Source organism: Mercenaria mercenaria, chromosome 8 (assembly GCF_021730395.1).
Source record: "Mercenaria mercenaria strain notata chromosome 8, MADL_Memer_1, whole genome shotgun sequence".
Lineage (NCBI taxonomy): Eukaryota > Metazoa > Mollusca > Bivalvia > Venerida > Veneridae > Mercenaria > Mercenaria mercenaria.
In genome coordinates, this window is record NC_069368.1 from 66,857,198 (window position 1) to 66,875,435 (window position 18,238).

The following is an 18,238-nucleotide window of genomic DNA, read 5'->3' on the forward strand; positions in this document are numbered from 1 at the left end:
TAATACATGTAATGTTAAGGATTAAGATTAAAACATGATAATTCCGAGAAAAAAGTTAACTTACCCTCTTATCTGGAATTTTGCGAGGACATTATTGTTTTGTGACATTGCTCTACATAAAGCGCATAAAGTTTAGACAAATTGAGCTCACTATCTAAATACTCTTTTACAGAACTCTTTCTGCAGTAATGAGACTCTGAGATTTCAACTCATTTAGATATGAAGATTGAATACCGCTTAAGCCGGTGCTAGGGGGTGTGGGCAGTGTTGCATTTTTCATTACTGCTCATGAACAGACTCAATCAAACCGAGTCTGCAATTTTCACTGTTTGCTTTGTTCTCGATGCTTCAGAGGGATCTACTTTTCAGATTTTATTTTTTTTATCTACACAAGAGAAACCTTTTATGTGGTCTTTACATTCTCATCAATGATCGTAGAATGAATTTTGTTAGGACGCACATTATGCTTTTCTTGTTTGTCATCAGTTGGAAAACCTGTTAACTTATTAGGTTGATTAAGAGTAGATTCTGAATCAACATTTGCATGTGAAAATGAATCTTCTACTACATGACAATAGTAAATGCACATCACGAAATGCGAAATGCACATCACGAAAGGTAGCTAAATAAGAAGTTTAACACACATATATTTTCATATTGTTAAAAGTAAATGAAAACTGCCGAGAGCATTTCCTATGCTTGGCTCTTTGACTGGAAAGTAGTATCCTTTAACTTGAATCTGATTTACAGTTGAAGAAATGTAATGTTTTTGTTTATTATATGAAGTGTGAATCCAGAATTCTTTAAAATAGTTCTCCCTTTGTTGTTAGTACAATTTTGAGGTACATTTTGTCTTGTAATTTATACATACAGGCTTAAGGATTTTTGCATACTTAATTTAGCTAAGACCGCTTACAAAATATGTTCCTAGCTATTTACGCAATAGTACAGACTTTCTTAACTCTCTTCCTGAAAGGATTACTGCAAGAACAGTTCTAGGGTCTTTTGATGTTGAATCTCTGTATTCTAATATACCGCATGTGTTGGGACTGGAGGCATTACACTACTGGTTAGATCTATATCCAGAAGAAATACCTAAACGTTTTGATAAGGAATTCATCACGGAAGCAGCAAAATTAATACATATGAATAAAACATTTTACTTTAGCGGAAAATACTAAAGGCACATAGAAGGTACGGCCATGGGGACAAAATTTGCACCAGTCTATGCTACACTAATTATTGGCTATCTTAAAAACAAATTATATAAGGACGTTTCTTCTAAATTTGGTGAAGAATTAAAAATCTATCTCAAAAATCACTGGAAACGATTTTTGGATGACATCTTCATTTTATGAACACGTTCTACTTAAGACCTAGAAATTCTAGAAAGACTGTTGAACAGTCTCAATGAAAATCTAAAATTTACGATGGAGAAAAGCAGCACTGAATTACTTTTCTCGGATGTTCTTGTGATAAAATCAGGCACTTACTAACAAACAGATGTTTACTATAAACCAACAGGAAAAAACAATATATCTTATTTAAATCTCCCGAATCGCACAAAAGGGTATATTCCGTTTTGTCTTGCAAGAAGGATGTGTGCTATAGTTTCAAATACATAACAACGTGATTATCGACTTTCAGAACTTAGAAGATATATTTTACTTCGCAGTTACCCTTTGACTCTTGTTGAAAATGGCATTAGAATGGCGCTGAGAATCAGAAAAAAATGAATTAAGACAAGTAAAAGAAAGACATTATTCTCCAGCAATTTCATTCGTATTGACAAACAATCCGAGAAAAGCAGGACTTTTTAGCACCATCAAAAATAATATAGCGATTTTAAAAGCTGATGGGAAAATAAGAGAAATTATGGACAAATACAATTTAATTAAGTGTAAAAGACAACCAGCTAATCTTAAGAAAATACTAACACGCGCTAAAGGACCATGTATGATAAGGCACAGTTTTAGCCCCCAAATTTTGAAGAAAATGAAATTAAAACTACATCTCAACGATATGAATTATTTGAAAGATAAAGGATTAATCTTGCATTTTATAAAGAAAAAATGCAACAGTTTTGCCTAAAAAGTCATGATACATGGTCTAGTTTCATGCCATCAACAGAGATTTTGTACATTTTTAGACATTTTCGTGCACTTTATCACCAAAATACGATACGAGCGCAGGGGAGAACAATTTTATTTTTTGGATATGTTTTGAGGATTGCAAAAACACGAAGAATGATACATGAGAGAAAATTGTTCTAAAGTGCGCTCGTAGTAAATTTTGAACAAATACGGTATTTTCGTCGGAAAATTCTACTCTAAAAATAGCCATGTAAAGGGACGAAACTCTTGATCTCCTTGAAGAGCTTGGCGTAAAGGTAAATAAAAACATGTTGTGACGTAATGCTGAAGTGATATCGGTTGAAAAATGGATTTTTGTCAAATTACAGGTAAATTAGACCTTTTGATAGTATTTGCATAGCATTTTAAGAAGTTGTCATTATCATTAACATATAACCATCGATTTATTTCAATGCTGTTAGCGTGTCATACAAAAATTACGTTATTATTACTTGATCAGTCGGCGAAAATCTTGACTTTGGTCAAACTCGTCAAAGATTTTTAGATTCTGTAAAATATTATACTAAATACGCGTTATATGAACCAGATCTAAATATCACGGTACTAACTTGGTTACACAATAAAGGAACTTGTGTAAGGCAGCTATTTAATCGGAATTGGCTATTCCAGAACATTCCCCATTGTGTTGTGGAAGAGGGTGTGTGTGTGGGGGTTGGGGGGGGTGTAATTTACAGGGAGGTTTCTAGAGGGAAAGAGAAGGTGCATTTTGTTTCTGTAATGTGGAAGCAGTTCTAAAGAAGAGGGAGGGAGCATTTTACAAATAAATTAGAATTGGGGGTCTTTGGAAATTGGAATTACCCAGTACTGGTACTGATTATAAACCAGGACAGATGATAAAGTCGACCACCTTGGAAATATTCGATTGCAATCGGTTATTTATAAAATTGAACACACCATCTAATAGTTTCCACTTACAACACCAACTGGTGCAAACAAAAACAAAATTAGTAAATATTCTGTATCAATAAATGACTTACATAAATTTGTATAAAAAATATTTATCCAAAATTACTGGGGAAGAGGGTGTTTTTTGCGCATGCTCACTGTCGAAACATGAAGGCCTGACATTTGGTAACTTTTCATTACTTGATCAGGAATGACTGTTGCAGCTTTTTGGGGAAAGTTTCAATATAATAATACCAAGAAAATTTTGTAAATGACAAAGTGTTCGAATTTATCATCAGTCAACATTCATACAATCCCCTTTTTACATACCCCTTTCCGGGCCTCACTTTTTTGTGAGTTTGTTTACTAAATATAAATTTGAATTATGTAAAGTTTTAAGCAAAGGTTAAGCTTTATTTTGATACCGACCGTTGATTACAATTTGCAGAAATAAAAAAGGTACAGGTAAAAAACTTCATTTTTTGTTCGGGTTTATCATCAGTACCAGTAGGGGTATTGTCGGGGAAGTGGATGGGGGGTATTTTGAGTTAACCGGGTTGTAGAAGGGTAGGAAAATATGTTTTCAAGAGGACGGGTTCTTTTTTCTAAAGAACTACTTCCGGGGGTGGGGTGGGGGTATTTGAATTTCTGAAATGGTCCGTTTATTCAAGGTTTATCTTCGAGTCCCAGCCAAGATTGGTTTTGCACATTCTTCTCAGACCTTGTTTTAATGTTGGAAGTGTCTATCCGTCCAGTAACTGGATACCTAGCCTGCATTCTAGTTGTCTGGTCAGCTATAAAATACTCGGGGGATTTTCTAGTCGTCCGGTAATAGATTTCCTAATGAATAAGTAATAATACCTGTCATTTACTAAAGATATCAATACTAATCTTCAAAAAAAATAATGTGTGCATACATACTAAAGATTTAGTTTTAATTGTCTCGAATAAATCAATGCATTATTCATGTAATGCCGAAATCAATGATGGCAGTGTCGTCACTCATTATTAAAATCTGTTCATCTGGTGGCGGGAAAAATAATGCTTTGTGGGATCGGAATTTTTTAATTTTAACAACTTTTTCACTGGATTTTCAAAAATAGAACAGTTTTAAAATACTTACAGGTTTCATATTTTAGTATATCAAAACTTTTAGAAAAACAGCAGTTAAGCATTCATAATTAACCCATTTTATTTCGAAATAAAAGTCAATATTAATGAACTGCTTTCCATTCATCAATTTATTTTATAAATTTGTGTTTTAAGAATTAAAGTTTAGGCCGTTAGAATAACATCACTTTTTACAAAATAACATGGACGTTTGGCAATCAATGATGTGTAACCAGGCTATTAGATCAGCCAAATTCTTTCATAAAATTTTATGAAAGGATTTGGCTGATTTATCATTTACAAAATTAGAATATCAACGGATTTGTATACAAACACGCTCTCATTCGTTAATATCGACTTCTAGTCGATGAAAATACTTTGGTTTGTTTAAGAAATAATATATCTCATCCAGTGATTTGTTGTTGAATAAATCATTGTTTGGAGTAAAGTTGTGAAGGAATTATATCACGAGGGTACAGCCCGAGTGATATAATAATACGCGTCTTAACGACAAACAATGATTTATTCAAGAGCAAATCACTAAATGAGATATATATTATTTCGATTCTAACACGTTACCAAGGATTTTTACGTACATCCTTGATGACATTCATTAAGTATTTGCCCATTTTCAATCGGTTTCTTTTCCAGCGCGCTGCTAGCCGTTTGATGCCATGACTCAATAATTGGGACGTCAGAACAGTGATTTGTTGTATAATAATTCACTGTTTTCTGTTTTCTGCCTTCTGTGTTTAATAGGAAAATAAATCGGATCGTGCTCGAATTTCACACAATATTTTGTTTACACAGAAAAATAAAGGCTGAAACTATATATGTAAGGTCCATATCGGTGGCTAGTCAACAAGGTGGCCGATTTCCCACGATGGCCGAATTGAAAAAATACGAAGGCGATTTTTAAATTCACAAACGGTGGCGATTTCCCCAACGATGGCCGACGATTGAAAACATAACGAAGGCGTATTTTTAAATTCCACAACGGTGGGCTCTGATTCCCACAACGACGGGCCGATTTAGATTGTTAGTCACAACGGTGGCAGTCTATAATCGTTTAAAGACGTACCCTCATTGTTAGCGTACATTTGCGTAACCTATTTAACTTTTGGCGTATACAAGGATTATTGGGGTGTTTTGGGTTACAGTTTTATACATCATGTGTTCCGATAGTGGAGAAAGAAACGTTATCGGTGAATCATTCATTTTAATTAAATTAATTTAATTGAAATTCAAATTAGTTATCAGACAGTGAAATATATTGCAATGGCCGGATTACAATTGTAACACGTTTATACCATTATTTAGTTTTTCAAAGTAACGGTAATTTCCTTTTTTTTTTTTTTTTTTTTTTTTTTGCATTTTTGACACGTTTGTCATTGCGAACTAGATTAAAGTATATTAAAGTATACACATAATATTATATTAAACCGCCAAAATCAAGTCAAAATGGGACAAAAACGTACTATTCCAAAGTTGAATATATGTAGTTTTTGTAGAAAAAAAAAGCATTATAGAAAGTCTACAATAGTTAAGAAAATACGAAACTTTTAACAAAATCCGGTCGCGGAAAGAAATAAAATCTTACGTTTGGTTAGTTTGGTAGTAGGTATTTTTGCTTCGGTTTGTTACAGGAAAGCCTTGAACAGCCAATGACTGACATGAGTACGTAAATATGTATTGGACGTCACGTAACCGAGTCTTTTATTTGGCAGAAAAAAAATATTTGATGAAAGTTACCGAGACGTTAAATAATGCGCACTGGTAAATTCTGTTACATTTACATGACGTTTTTCTGATGTTTCTATTATTCTCTTTGTCGAATTAAATTTATACTAATTATTTAACGTAATTGTGATCACATTTACTAGCAGGGCGATTGTTTGCCTTTTCTGTTGATATAAGGATATAAACAACTTCAATTTTTAAAAACCCATATTCTTAAAAAGAATTTCATGAAACAGTCAATTGTAAGAAAATTTACAAAAATTCCCGATGGTCGCCAACAACGGTACGCAACGTCCAAAGTTTGCGAAATTGACGTCATTCGTAAGCAAACACACTGACGTCATGATATTTGGGACGTCATAATTAGCCGCACGCTTTGCTGTTATGATCAAAGATGGGAGGATCATCTCCCACACCTTTCGGCTAACAGTAAAAAAAGACAACCAGTGACAAAGCCAAACTGAATGGTTTGGGCTCTGAATTTGATCTATTACTACTGTCGCCGAAAAAAGAAATCCAGCAATCCCAAATGGGGCCAAAGAAACTGTCAGAGTTAACAGATGTTAAGAAAGGAAATAAACAAATCCTAGAGAAGTATTTTATGATAACGATGGGGAAAACAAAAAAAAATAAAACATACAAAAAAAATAAACTTTATCCCCCCGCACCCGAAGACACCACCTGAAAGCATAGGCAAATGTGTTAGATAACGCAGTGGATAAGTGTTTGCTGCAGTAGAATCGCACGACATAGACCACAGGAAACCTGACGCCGTATATGCAATGCTTGCGGAGGCACATATTTCCGGTACCGAGGGAACAGTTATAAGACAATTTTTCAAGACGGAGGTATGTATATTGAAGTATACAAATTCTTCCTTAATATCCAGTAAAATGTCAGGCAAATTCGTGTGAAAACAATGAACAATAAAAACAACCAGGTCACATAGGCTTGTATTTGTGAAAGGTTTGTTTGAAAACCACCCACTATTGCTTAAACTGATTTTTCAACATTTTCATAATTTTTTCGTTGTTTTTTTTTTTTCTTTTTTAACTCCAACCAAAAGTAGAATTATGCTAAAGACACCGAATAAGGGTTTATTCTTTTTACTGATTTATCAGAACTTATTTCATTCATAGTCATATTTTAATAAAATATTATTACCAATTAATCTGGTTTCACATTCACTTTTGTAACCTTTTATTCAAAGGAAAAAACTCATAACTTAAAGAAACTATTGTTGAATTTTGAAAAAAAAAACTATTTCTAGAAATGTTTTTTCCTATTTTCATTATGAATAAAAACAGTTGGTTTGTGAAAATAAATAATGACAAAAAGTATGAGTCAAACTGAAATTAGTCTGTCCACCTACGGTTTTTCATCTCACGTGGTTCTGTTGTTTCAAAATTTCATTGCTTTTTATTGTTTAGACTATAATCAAACCATGCAAGTTTCGAAGAAAATAATGTAATTTTGTATGCTTCTGAAAGACTCCCCTTTATGTGAATGTTTGGGTGGTCAGGAGCACTCTAGAATTTCTCCGCAATTTTATCAGCAAATTGTTTTATATTTTTTCACAAGAAGTATCATCTTTTTTTCACAATTTTGAATTTAGAGAAAACTGCTTTGTTATTTCAGTGTTTTGATTATTTGCTGCAATCTGTTTTGTATTGATTTCCATACTGAAAAAAAAAACATAATTGCGGTAAAATAAACAGTTTTTAAGCTGGTTCTGTACGGTCGAATTAAAATTATCTTACAATGTGTCATTAAACCATGGTCTCGAAAACTTCGGCATCTACTTTAGCTGCTTCGGAAACCGAGAACGAGAGGGTTGTATGCTTGATATTTGTAGACTTTTTTTTTTTTCCGAATTGTTAAAAATTTTGTAACTTCCACCAGTTGTCACTATTTTTGCATCGATCACCCCCCTATAACGACCCGCACAGAGCCTCTCTGTTGCGACCAGTCAGTCGAAATCAAAATAGAAATTATTTACTTCAAGAAAGGGATGTGTGTATTTTATTTTACGGACAAGTGAACATACGCATCGCATCTGAAATTATTTGCATGCACATCTGGTTGCGGTGGTGTTGTGTATTCTAAGTTCTTTCACTGGGTTGTTAGGTGCAGATTGGAATATCCGGCCCTCGAGGTAAACTGTTTAGGCGGGAACGAGGCTCCCTGCGAGTTACCGCCTAAACAGTTACCCGAGAGCGGCTATTTCAGCTGCACCCTATACCCAGTGACAGAATCATTTTCTGCATACCGATTTCAAGAATAATAATAAAAATTTAAACTCAAACCGAACGGCGTTCTTATAGAATATTTCCAAGTTATAGCAGTGTATTTAAACAAAGGCGGGAAACCAACGTTCCGTTAAACAGAAGACGTCATGACGTTTCAAAGCAAAACAATAATGCTTAGGTCGGTTTTTGTGTTTATCAGTTGCACGCGTAACCGTTATGAATTTTGATAAAAATAAACGTGTTTTGAATCGAGATATATACTATCAGGAACTAATAGGAATCTCAGTATTGAATTTGTATTCCGTTTGTAAATAAGATTGATAAATTACTACTAAATCTTCTACATATATGTAGTTCGTAATACGTCATTTTACAGCTGGAGAGTACTCTTACACCCCGGGGTGTAAGCTGGAGTTTTCAGACACGACGGTAAAAATACCAGAAAATCCCGTCTGGTATGCAAGAAAAGTGGATCTAAACTATAAATAACTGACACCTAAAAACCCTAAGGGAAATATATTATGGTACACTATAAAACCTTACAATAACGTGCATTCGCCGTTTTAAGCTTTTTTTTTTGTCTAACACGTTCCTTCTTATCTCTATCACCGCTTCACCCCACCCCGCTCACCCTGGATTATGGGATCCTTCAATTACTAAAAACCAACAAGCTTCGCTTGTCCGCTCTCTAAATTCAACCTTTTATCCATTCCATCATCACAACACTCGATTGTCAAGGTTTTTGGCACAGTAATGTCGGCCAGGTTTGTAAACAGCCAAACAGACAAGGGCAAATTATTGATAACATACAAAAGATGAGCAGTTAAGGTGGTAGTTCTGTACGTTTAATAATCCGGAAGTGATAGCTTAACGTCATTTATCGGGAAAAATGTACAAAAAGTCTAGATTCGGGTACGAAATGAAAATCAGTTAATGAATTAAAGGCACCTGTGAGTTTAATCTATTGCATGGCACTGTTATAACTTTCTAAAGTTAAAAAATATGATACTACAACACTAGCATGTGAGATTATTCAAAATAATGTCTTAAAATAAGCTTGAAATGTGGAGGGTTCACATGAATATGGTCAGATATCTAAAAAAAATAGCGCACGAAACCTATACGATTTTATTTTCACCAATTTGAAATATAGGCTAAAAAGGTTATTATAACTTTGCGAAGATTCATTATTAAAATCTACAGTGCAAAAAAAAAAACATATCTTCATGAAAAGTTACGAAAGCTGTGATTTTTCCATAGACTTCCTTTATGAGACATTGCGCGAGATCCTATATTTTCATATTCGTCTGGCCAAAATCACGAACAGACCCTGTCTTTTTATTGCTGAATTTTCTAATTATATCGAAGTTTGAAAAATCACAGTTTTGTCAAAATTCTACATTGTAGAAATTCTTTCGGATCAAATGTGCAGTAACTACCTAACTTGAGTATTTATATGCAATGTTCAACAACCTTGTCGAATGTATATGGCATTAAATACTGGGCGCTTGGGAGTTATGTTACTAAAGTTACAATACTATGAAATTTGATAATACTTATAATTATTTTATGGTGTAATGTCTTCTGAATTATCATAAACTGTTACTTTTTTTGATAACTCGCATTTCTAATAACACGTAATTTCTATATGTCGCATGTTTCTTTTACTTTAATATTCAAAACCCTCCCTCTTTAGCCAATAATACGGAAGAGAAAGGCGTAAAACAATATAAGAACAGAATGCCAGTCGTTTACGTCTTTAATAATTCAATACAAAAATGTAAAGGGTACATTGAAGAATAAAGGCCCTTTTTCTTCTGTTTCATGCATCTAAATAAAATATGCTTTGCGATTTAAATGCCACCAGTGTAATGTGCTGCAGATTTACCGAAGACAAAAAGATCAGAAGACCCTATACAGCGACATACCCAAACAGCAGTTGGCAAATTGGACTTGTAAGAAGGATGCCTGCCTGGTAGAGGTTACAAACTATGTTTTAAACTGTGGACTGCTACTCGAGATTTGTGATTTGGCAAAGCTTTGAAGAGCAAGAATCAAAAGAAGTTGCGAGGCCGTAATCGCGTTAATATACAGTCCGGAGCTCCTCGAAATAGTTCAGTCAGGTAAACATGCATTAACATATTTATATAGAGAGCTTCTAAATGAAAGACTTTTTGATGCCATCCCCCCCACCCCCCCCCCACCTCCATGATTGGTGGGGGCATATAGATCTTGCCCCGTCGGACCGTGCGTCCGTCCGTCTTCCAACTTATTTAGAGTTATGGCCCCTAACTTTGTAAAATTGTCCAATTTAGTGTTGTGGTCACGTTTAGGCTCCAAAACGTTATTTGGACGTAGTCCACAAAACTTTACGGGAATGTAAAGTATTTGATCTAGAGTCACAAAGGTCACAGGAATGTTTGGTCAGCTGGCTAGTGTGCAAATGGGGTTTCGCGTCCGGATTCATTAAGTCATGTAGGAGTAATGACCCTGATTATTTTGTTTCTTATTTTTTTCATTAAATAAGACCAGACTTCTTGTCCAGACTTACTCATAAAACATTAGAGGACTGTTTTCTGCCTTGAATGTTCTTTTAAGGATTTTACTCAGCAAGGCTTGAGTTATGGCTAACTAAGTGAAAGATACACATACGGTTCTTACGTTTGGTTTTGCAAAATCTTAAAAAAATATTTAAAATGAGTCATAAAACCTGTTGCGTGTGTGTGGGGACGGGGGGTGGGGAGCGCCTGTGTCATATAAGGAACACTCTAGTCTTTGATATCTTATTAATTAAATATTTTTTTCTTAAATATTTCAAGCTATGCATCTGTTTAGGATGCTTTATGGCAAACATAAACTATTTGTGTCCGTACAAACTCTACAGCTCTTTGCAATGAAAATGTACTGTGGTAACGTAACATAAATTTTCCTTTATATAAAAAGCAGTTATCATCTCAAACATTGTTCATTTAATCGGCCTGTCTGGACACAACTAGTTTCGCAATGTATAAAATCAATGCCTCATACTAGCAATTAGTTTAGATAATGGTAGAGAGTTTAAAAACTCTGATCTGCTGATGTTGTGATGGAGTTTGAAGCAATACAGATGCATGAAGACCCCTCCCATCAACAGTTCTCAAGGGAAGAAGAGTAGAAACGGATCACTCGAAACAATGATGATTACTTCAGGATAAGATGTTCGATGAGAGGAAAATGGGTTTACAGTACCCGAATATTACTACAGTTACAACATCACAGAATCACTGATCTACTAGGCTTCAAACACCGATACCAAAAAGTTTTTTAAAGGCCAAATTTTGCTGCACCCGAAGAATGATAGGTGATGTATTTAGGTTTAGGTTATCGAATGTTCTCAACAGTGATGAAAACATCATGTGGAATAACTGACATTTAAGAAACATCATTGAATGACAAATTGAAAACTAGACTATTTTGTACATGCTTTTGCAGATTGGTTTATATTACATGGTTTAACCAGATGTTGAAATTCATAACAGTACTCGTTCTTTTTTATTTCCTTCATCAAGGTTCCCTATGCTTCTCTCACAGCAGAGAGAAGGAATTCGTAAAACGGCGCATATAGTCGTAGAAGGCGATACAGAGGATATCATATGACGACGTGGTCGATTATGTGTTGTTTGCACAACGGTTTTATCTGGTAACTTCAAAATTTCAATATTTCATTGCTCTTAAAGTCCATTATTATCTTTTTATGTATAAAAACAAAACTAGAAAAAAGCAAAAGATTGATATTCTTTTTAAATAAATTTATGAGCTACCCATTTATGAAATATGTTTAAAAAACCACAAAAGAATGTAGGGATAACGCATGTGTTTTCTGATGTTACACCTGCAGAAGGGTACAACGGATCCGAGGAAAATAACATGCGCTAACGCTTTTCTTGCTACACACGCCCCGAAAAAAAAAAATAATCGGATGAATGAAATAAATTATTTTCAACGCATAAAATTTCCGTTTTAAATGCGCCTGCTAGTATCCGAGTTGTTCTTTCACGTTGACGTCATTTTTAATTGAATTATCCGTATAAGTTTACGCTGTGCTATAGGGTTAACAGCCCACGTGAGGCGCGAGAACCCCTCTTTTAACCACACATTTTACTCCTGTTAATTCAGCAGTTTTATGCTTAGAAAATGTTTCATAAAGAAATGTGTGTTGTATTTAGTTTTTTCACATGCTTGACGTCACGGCCATTGTATTAAAGCCTTAATAACAACAATACGCTAGTGTAATAAAGCGTTGACGTCGACGTTATTTACAGTTATCGGGCACGTTGGTCAATTTGACTTATTTATCAGTGACAAGGGAAGGCAGATTTTGCCCCCCCCCCCCTTTCTTTATGTTTCAGCAGAAAAGCTAACATGAGATAAAAAGAATATTGTATTTTGTGACTTTCCACATGAATACACTGTAAATTATAATTAATAAAATACTCGGCAGAGGCCCCTGCTTTTATCATTTTATCTAACTAGTTTAATTTATATTCGATATGAAGAAGACACACATGTAATATCCGCTATGTACTCGCAAGATTCGAGATAATGTACAAATTTGTACACAACTTAGATTTTTTCTTTTATTATGGTTGTTATTTAAAGCAATACATCGAACTGTAAAGTTTTTGAATTACTGGGCAAAAAATATTTACAATTTCAATGCCCGCTGAGATGTGTATAAAATTAAAATTTATTATCATCACTTCTGCCCCCCCATTAATAATGTCTACCGAGGTGATTTGTTTCTAAATGTTACCAAGCTACTCTCATTGCGTCTGGACGAAGCATTACGGAGAGGTGGCGGGAGGCCGGTACTTACAGGAAGAAGAAATTAGTTGTAAGTACGATTTACTTAAACGTTTTATCTTCAAACCCTAATGAAGCGTAATGTTTTAATGAAAAATGTCTGACATAAAGAATTGTCAACTGAACGTAATAAATCACGATTAACAAAAAATTTAAACAAGAGGCCAAGGATGGCCTAGGTCGCCTCACCTAAGAAACACACCATAACAGTGTGTAAAAACATGTTTGACCTAGTGATTTTTTGGAAAACAAAAGATTCTGACCATTTTTCATTAAGATTGGACCAACAGGTTGGTATCTTGCGATAAATAACAAGCATTTTCTTTAGATATGACCTAGTTTTGGACCCTAGCTGACCCATGTTCAAATCGACCTAGATTTTATCAAGGCAATCATTCTGACAAAAAGTCATGAAGATCAAATTGAAAAATTAATGGCTCTATCACATACACAAGTTTTTCTTTGATTTGCAAGTGGACCTAGTTTTTGGACCTCAGATGGCCTATTCAAATTCGACCTAGTTTTCTTGAAGGCCAATCATCCTGACAAATTTCATGAAAAATCAATTGATAAAAATCAGTTTCTAATCGCATACCACAAGATTTTTCTTGAATTTGAACTGTGACCTAGTTTTTGATCTCAGATACCATCTTTCAAACTCAACCTAGATTTCATCAAGGCAAATCACTCTGACCAAAATTTCATGAAGATCAATTGAAAAATACATCTCTGTTGCTAGGTATACACAATGTTTTTCTGCGATTTGACTAGTGACTAGTTTTTGACCCCAGAGACATTTTCGAACTAGCCTAGAATTTCTCAAGGTAATTCATTCTGGCTAATTTCATGAAGAGATCAGTTGAAAATACAGCTCTATTGCATACACAGGTTTTTTTCTTTGATTTGACTAGTGACCTAGTTTTGGACCCCAGATAACCCATTTTCGAACTTTGGTCTAAATTTCATCGAGGTAATCATTCTGATTAAAATTCAATGAGATCAATGAAAAAACTCCCGCCTCTATCGCATACACAAGGGTTTTCTTTGATTTGGACCTAGTGACCTAGTTTTTGACCCGAGATGACCATTTTCGAACGTCGCTAGATTTTATCAAGATTATCATTCTGAGCAATATTCATGAAGATCAATTGAAAAATACAGTCTCTATGCATAACAGGTTTTTTCTTTGATTTAACTAGTGACCTAGTTTTTGACCGAAATGACCCATTTCCGCAAGGGCACTAGATTTTATCAAGCAATATTTTGACCACTCTTCATGAAGATCATTGAAAAATTACAGCCTCTATCGCATTACACAAGGTTTTCTTTGATTTGCCTAGTGACCTAGTTTTTGATCCGAGATGACCATTTTCAAACTCGGCCTAGATTTTATCTAGGTAATCATTCTGACCAAATTTCATGCAGATCAGTTGAAAATACAGGGCCTCTATCGCATAACAGCCTAATGTTGAGGACAGACGACAGACAGACGACAGGACCAGACGCCGGACATCGAGTGATCAGACAGGTTCCATTATGACCGGAGGATGCAGGAAATCGCACCTAAATTGCAAAGTTCTGTAATGTTTTAGTTTGGCTTTAAAACGTAATTTTTGCCTTAATTTTTCAAGACACAGTTTTTGTCGAGAGCGAAATTAGTATGCATCCGGGTGACTGAACAGAAATAACTGGTATTTAAATCTTTGTTACTGTCAAAGTAGAAACAAAACTACCTGTGTTAAAGAATACATTCAATTCTGTAATACCAAAATGATGCAATGGCATTATTTCCATTCCAAACCGTAAATCGTTTTCACTCCAATGATGAAACATTAAATTGAACATAGTAACAACTTTTCTGTTCGAGCATTTTTTACCATGGTACGCAAAGTTTGCAACCAGAAACCTGCTTTTTATGTCACCTTTAGTTGCAACTCGTGATCCGAAAAAGGACATTACATCATATATATGTGTATAAGCTGATTTTATATATTATTTTATTCTTAAACTTTAGCAACAGCATATTTGATTATCTCCGACGCTACCTTTTTACATGTTATGGATTTAATGAGTGTTATATGCATTGTAAAGAAATCCTTTTCTTTAGGAAGTCTCAAAGTCAGGACGTATTATATACAATGGACACCAATTTCAATGCCAGCATAACACCTGTGCATCTAACACACTAACGCAATTGTCAGAAAAAAACAGTAAGCGTAAAATATATAATTATTGTTTTATGTTGATAACAATACAAGAAACAAAAATTTCAGTAACATTTTTTTATCTCATATTATAGTTTGGACCTTGTTTTAACCATCCATAAAAACATAGGTTAAAATAGCTTAAGAACTAGCCGTGCTGTTACATTTATTCAATTTTAAGTAATATTGTACTCATTACGGCCTGTTTCTGTCATTTCTCCTAACTTGATTTAGCAGAAAAAGTAAAGAAGAAAAGTAGGGCTATTGCACTCAATCCCGTTGTCGGCGTTCGCTTGCTCAAAGTTTTTTTTTTTATAAATATCTCTCTTATTATCAAAGATTAACTTGAACCTTTTAAATGGTTGTAAACTTACTATCAAAGTCTGGCACCAGTGAGAAACAATCTCTATATCTGATTTGGAATTTTGACAGAATTATGCCCCTTTTAGTTTATTTTGTTTAAGTTAATATCTCTGTTATTATCCAAAGCTATTGACTTGAAATGAAAATAGTTGCTACTATCCAAGTTTTCACAAGGAAAAAATAATCCCATAACTCTGATTGAATAATCCATGGAGTTATGCCCAATTTTAAACTTAGAATTTCGGTAAAAGTTTTTTAGCTAAATTCATATATCTCTTTTACTATCAAAGCTATTGCCTTGTAAACTTTGTAAATAGTTTTCTACTATCAAAGTCTTTACCAGAAGAAACATCTCCATAACTCTGACTATTTATTTTGATTGAGTTATGCCTTTTTTTAGCTTATATTTTTTTGGTAAATTTTTTTTTGTGTAATTAACCAGATATATCTGTTGCTTTCAATGCTGTTGGGGGGGGGAAAAAACCCCTTTGAATTAAAATAGCCTATTTATTATAATCAGTCTTCATCAGGAAGAAACATTCCTCATAAACTCAATGTGACTTTATATGGAGGGATGCCCCCTTTCTTACTTAAGATATTTTGTAATAGTCTAATATTTCTGATACTATCAAAGTTATTAAAAGAGTTATTAACTATCAAAGTTCTACCACTTGGAAGAAACAACTCCCATAACTTGATTTGAATTTTGTCAGAGTTATGCCACTTTCTAACTTAGAATGTTTGTTTAAAGTCTTTACGGGCAGGATTCTAATTTGGAGAACAAGCACTCGGCAAAAAGTCGGCGCGCTTGTTACCAGAAGTTTGATTTTTACCCCCCACAATTTTTCTCGTCAAGGATATTGGTAATGAAATTACCATAAAATTAATGTTTATGCTTTTACAGGTGACTTGTATAATAGACGTTTATGCTTGTTTACATCTAATGTTAATGAGTAGTAACAGTCATTCATTGCCAGTGTGTATCTTTAACAAAAATTCTCATTTACCTTTACTTTTTTTCTTCCTAGATATAGACAGAGAGTCGCCGATACCTGGACTGAAACATCCGAGGAGAACAAAAGACATTGTGGTTAAGACAGTTTTAATACGAATTGAAACTGATTTAAAATGAAAACAAATCAGTGAAATGTTATATTATAACGCGTTTTTGCTACCAAATCCTTTCTTAAATATGTATTGAATTAGCGTGGATAGCGATATTGACTTTTAATCACTGTAAATATCTAAAAGAATAAGCATGTTGAATTATACATGCATGTTCTGTTTTGGCGGTAACTCGGTACAGTTCGTTTTCACCTTTAATTTTAATTTAGTCATTATGTTTTTAACAGTTTTAAACGTATTACAGTACAATGGTTTTATTATAACCATTTTTACAAAACTTTATTTAAAGGTATATGATAGCGAGACGCCTATCCACTGGAACAGGTACCCCAGAGGGAAAGAAATTTTATCGTAAGGAAGGCATTTTTATACAGTTCCTCTGGAGTATAGCTCTAAAAAATCATAGTTTGTCAATGGGTTTCCGGGGGCCCTTAAAGTGCACCAGCCCTGTATGATAACCTTCTCTTAGTATATCTACTCTTTTCACAATGTTGCCGTATAGAACGTGTCAGTTTTTTTTATTAAATTCTGTATTACATAAATATTTACCAAATAGAATCAACAACAAACTTGAATTTGACGAAGTTCAACGCGTATTTCATTATTAATATTGAAGGTAAAAAGCAAATTCGTAATATATAAAAAATATTCTAGGGAGTGAAAGAAGATGTGAGCCAAGGGAAATTGAAAGTGGATACGCACAGGTATCAGATCTAAATGTATGGACACATCATTAAACGTATTGTTTTAACGGTTGTCTGCTTGATAAAGCGCTGTTTAAATCTGCTACAGAATCAAATCGCTGGAGGATAATGACTTTTAGATTATGTTTTTAAGGTATACATTACTATACCCGTCATCAATTACCCGACCGGTATTTAAGTTATTTTCAGGTTCGACTCCTTACTATGGATAAAAACAAAGTTCATGCATTTTAATTTTTTAAACAGGGGTGTTTTTAATAAAAAAATAAAAAATAAAAAAATTTTTTGTCATTTTTTCGATTAATTGCTCTTGCTATGAATAGCAGTCAACGTCTGTCAATACCCCCAAAATGTTTTCAAATGCGACGTCTTAAGAAGGGATGTAGTGTTTCGACAGTATGATTTTGCAATATCAGACAATAGCTGCATATAAATGGGAACTTAAAATGTGTTACAAATGGCATACACGTTTTAGAGCTATAAAGCAATTATCATCACTTTCAACATATCCGCCTGAAGTAGGAATACATTGAAGGGCTATAATGCTTTTCTAGTAAAGGAAAATTTGTTGCTGCGACCAATGAGTTTAGACTTCTCGGTGTACAAACACAGCACAAAAACAACAAATGTACAAACCCAAAACTCCCTCCCCCCCCGAACCAACTCAACCCCACCACCACACTTCCCCAACCACCACTACCAACTCCCCCCTCCCCCTCCCACACAAACAATCACGTTTGTTTAATTTTCTGTTCTGGTCGGGCGCCAAACAGGGGATCATGGTCTATAAGACTTAAGCAAAGATCCCATAATGTCTTACGTTTTTTAACTACCCGTTAAATCATAACTGTGTTTCTAAACTG

The 18,238-nt window shown here is 34.2% G+C and overlaps 1 long non-coding RNA gene across 1 annotated transcript in view; it reads left to right on the forward strand.

Moving 5' to 3' along the window:
* Positions 1–981: 981 nt before the first annotated feature.
* LOC128559084 (uncharacterized) overlaps positions 982–18,238 on the forward strand; it is a 44,354-nt gene continuing 27,097 nt past the window's right edge. The window contains exon 1 of the long non-coding RNA XR_008372136.1: positions 982–2,461. This is a non-coding gene — a long non-coding RNA (uncharacterized LOC128559084). The remainder of the gene's footprint in view (positions 2,462–18,238) is intronic.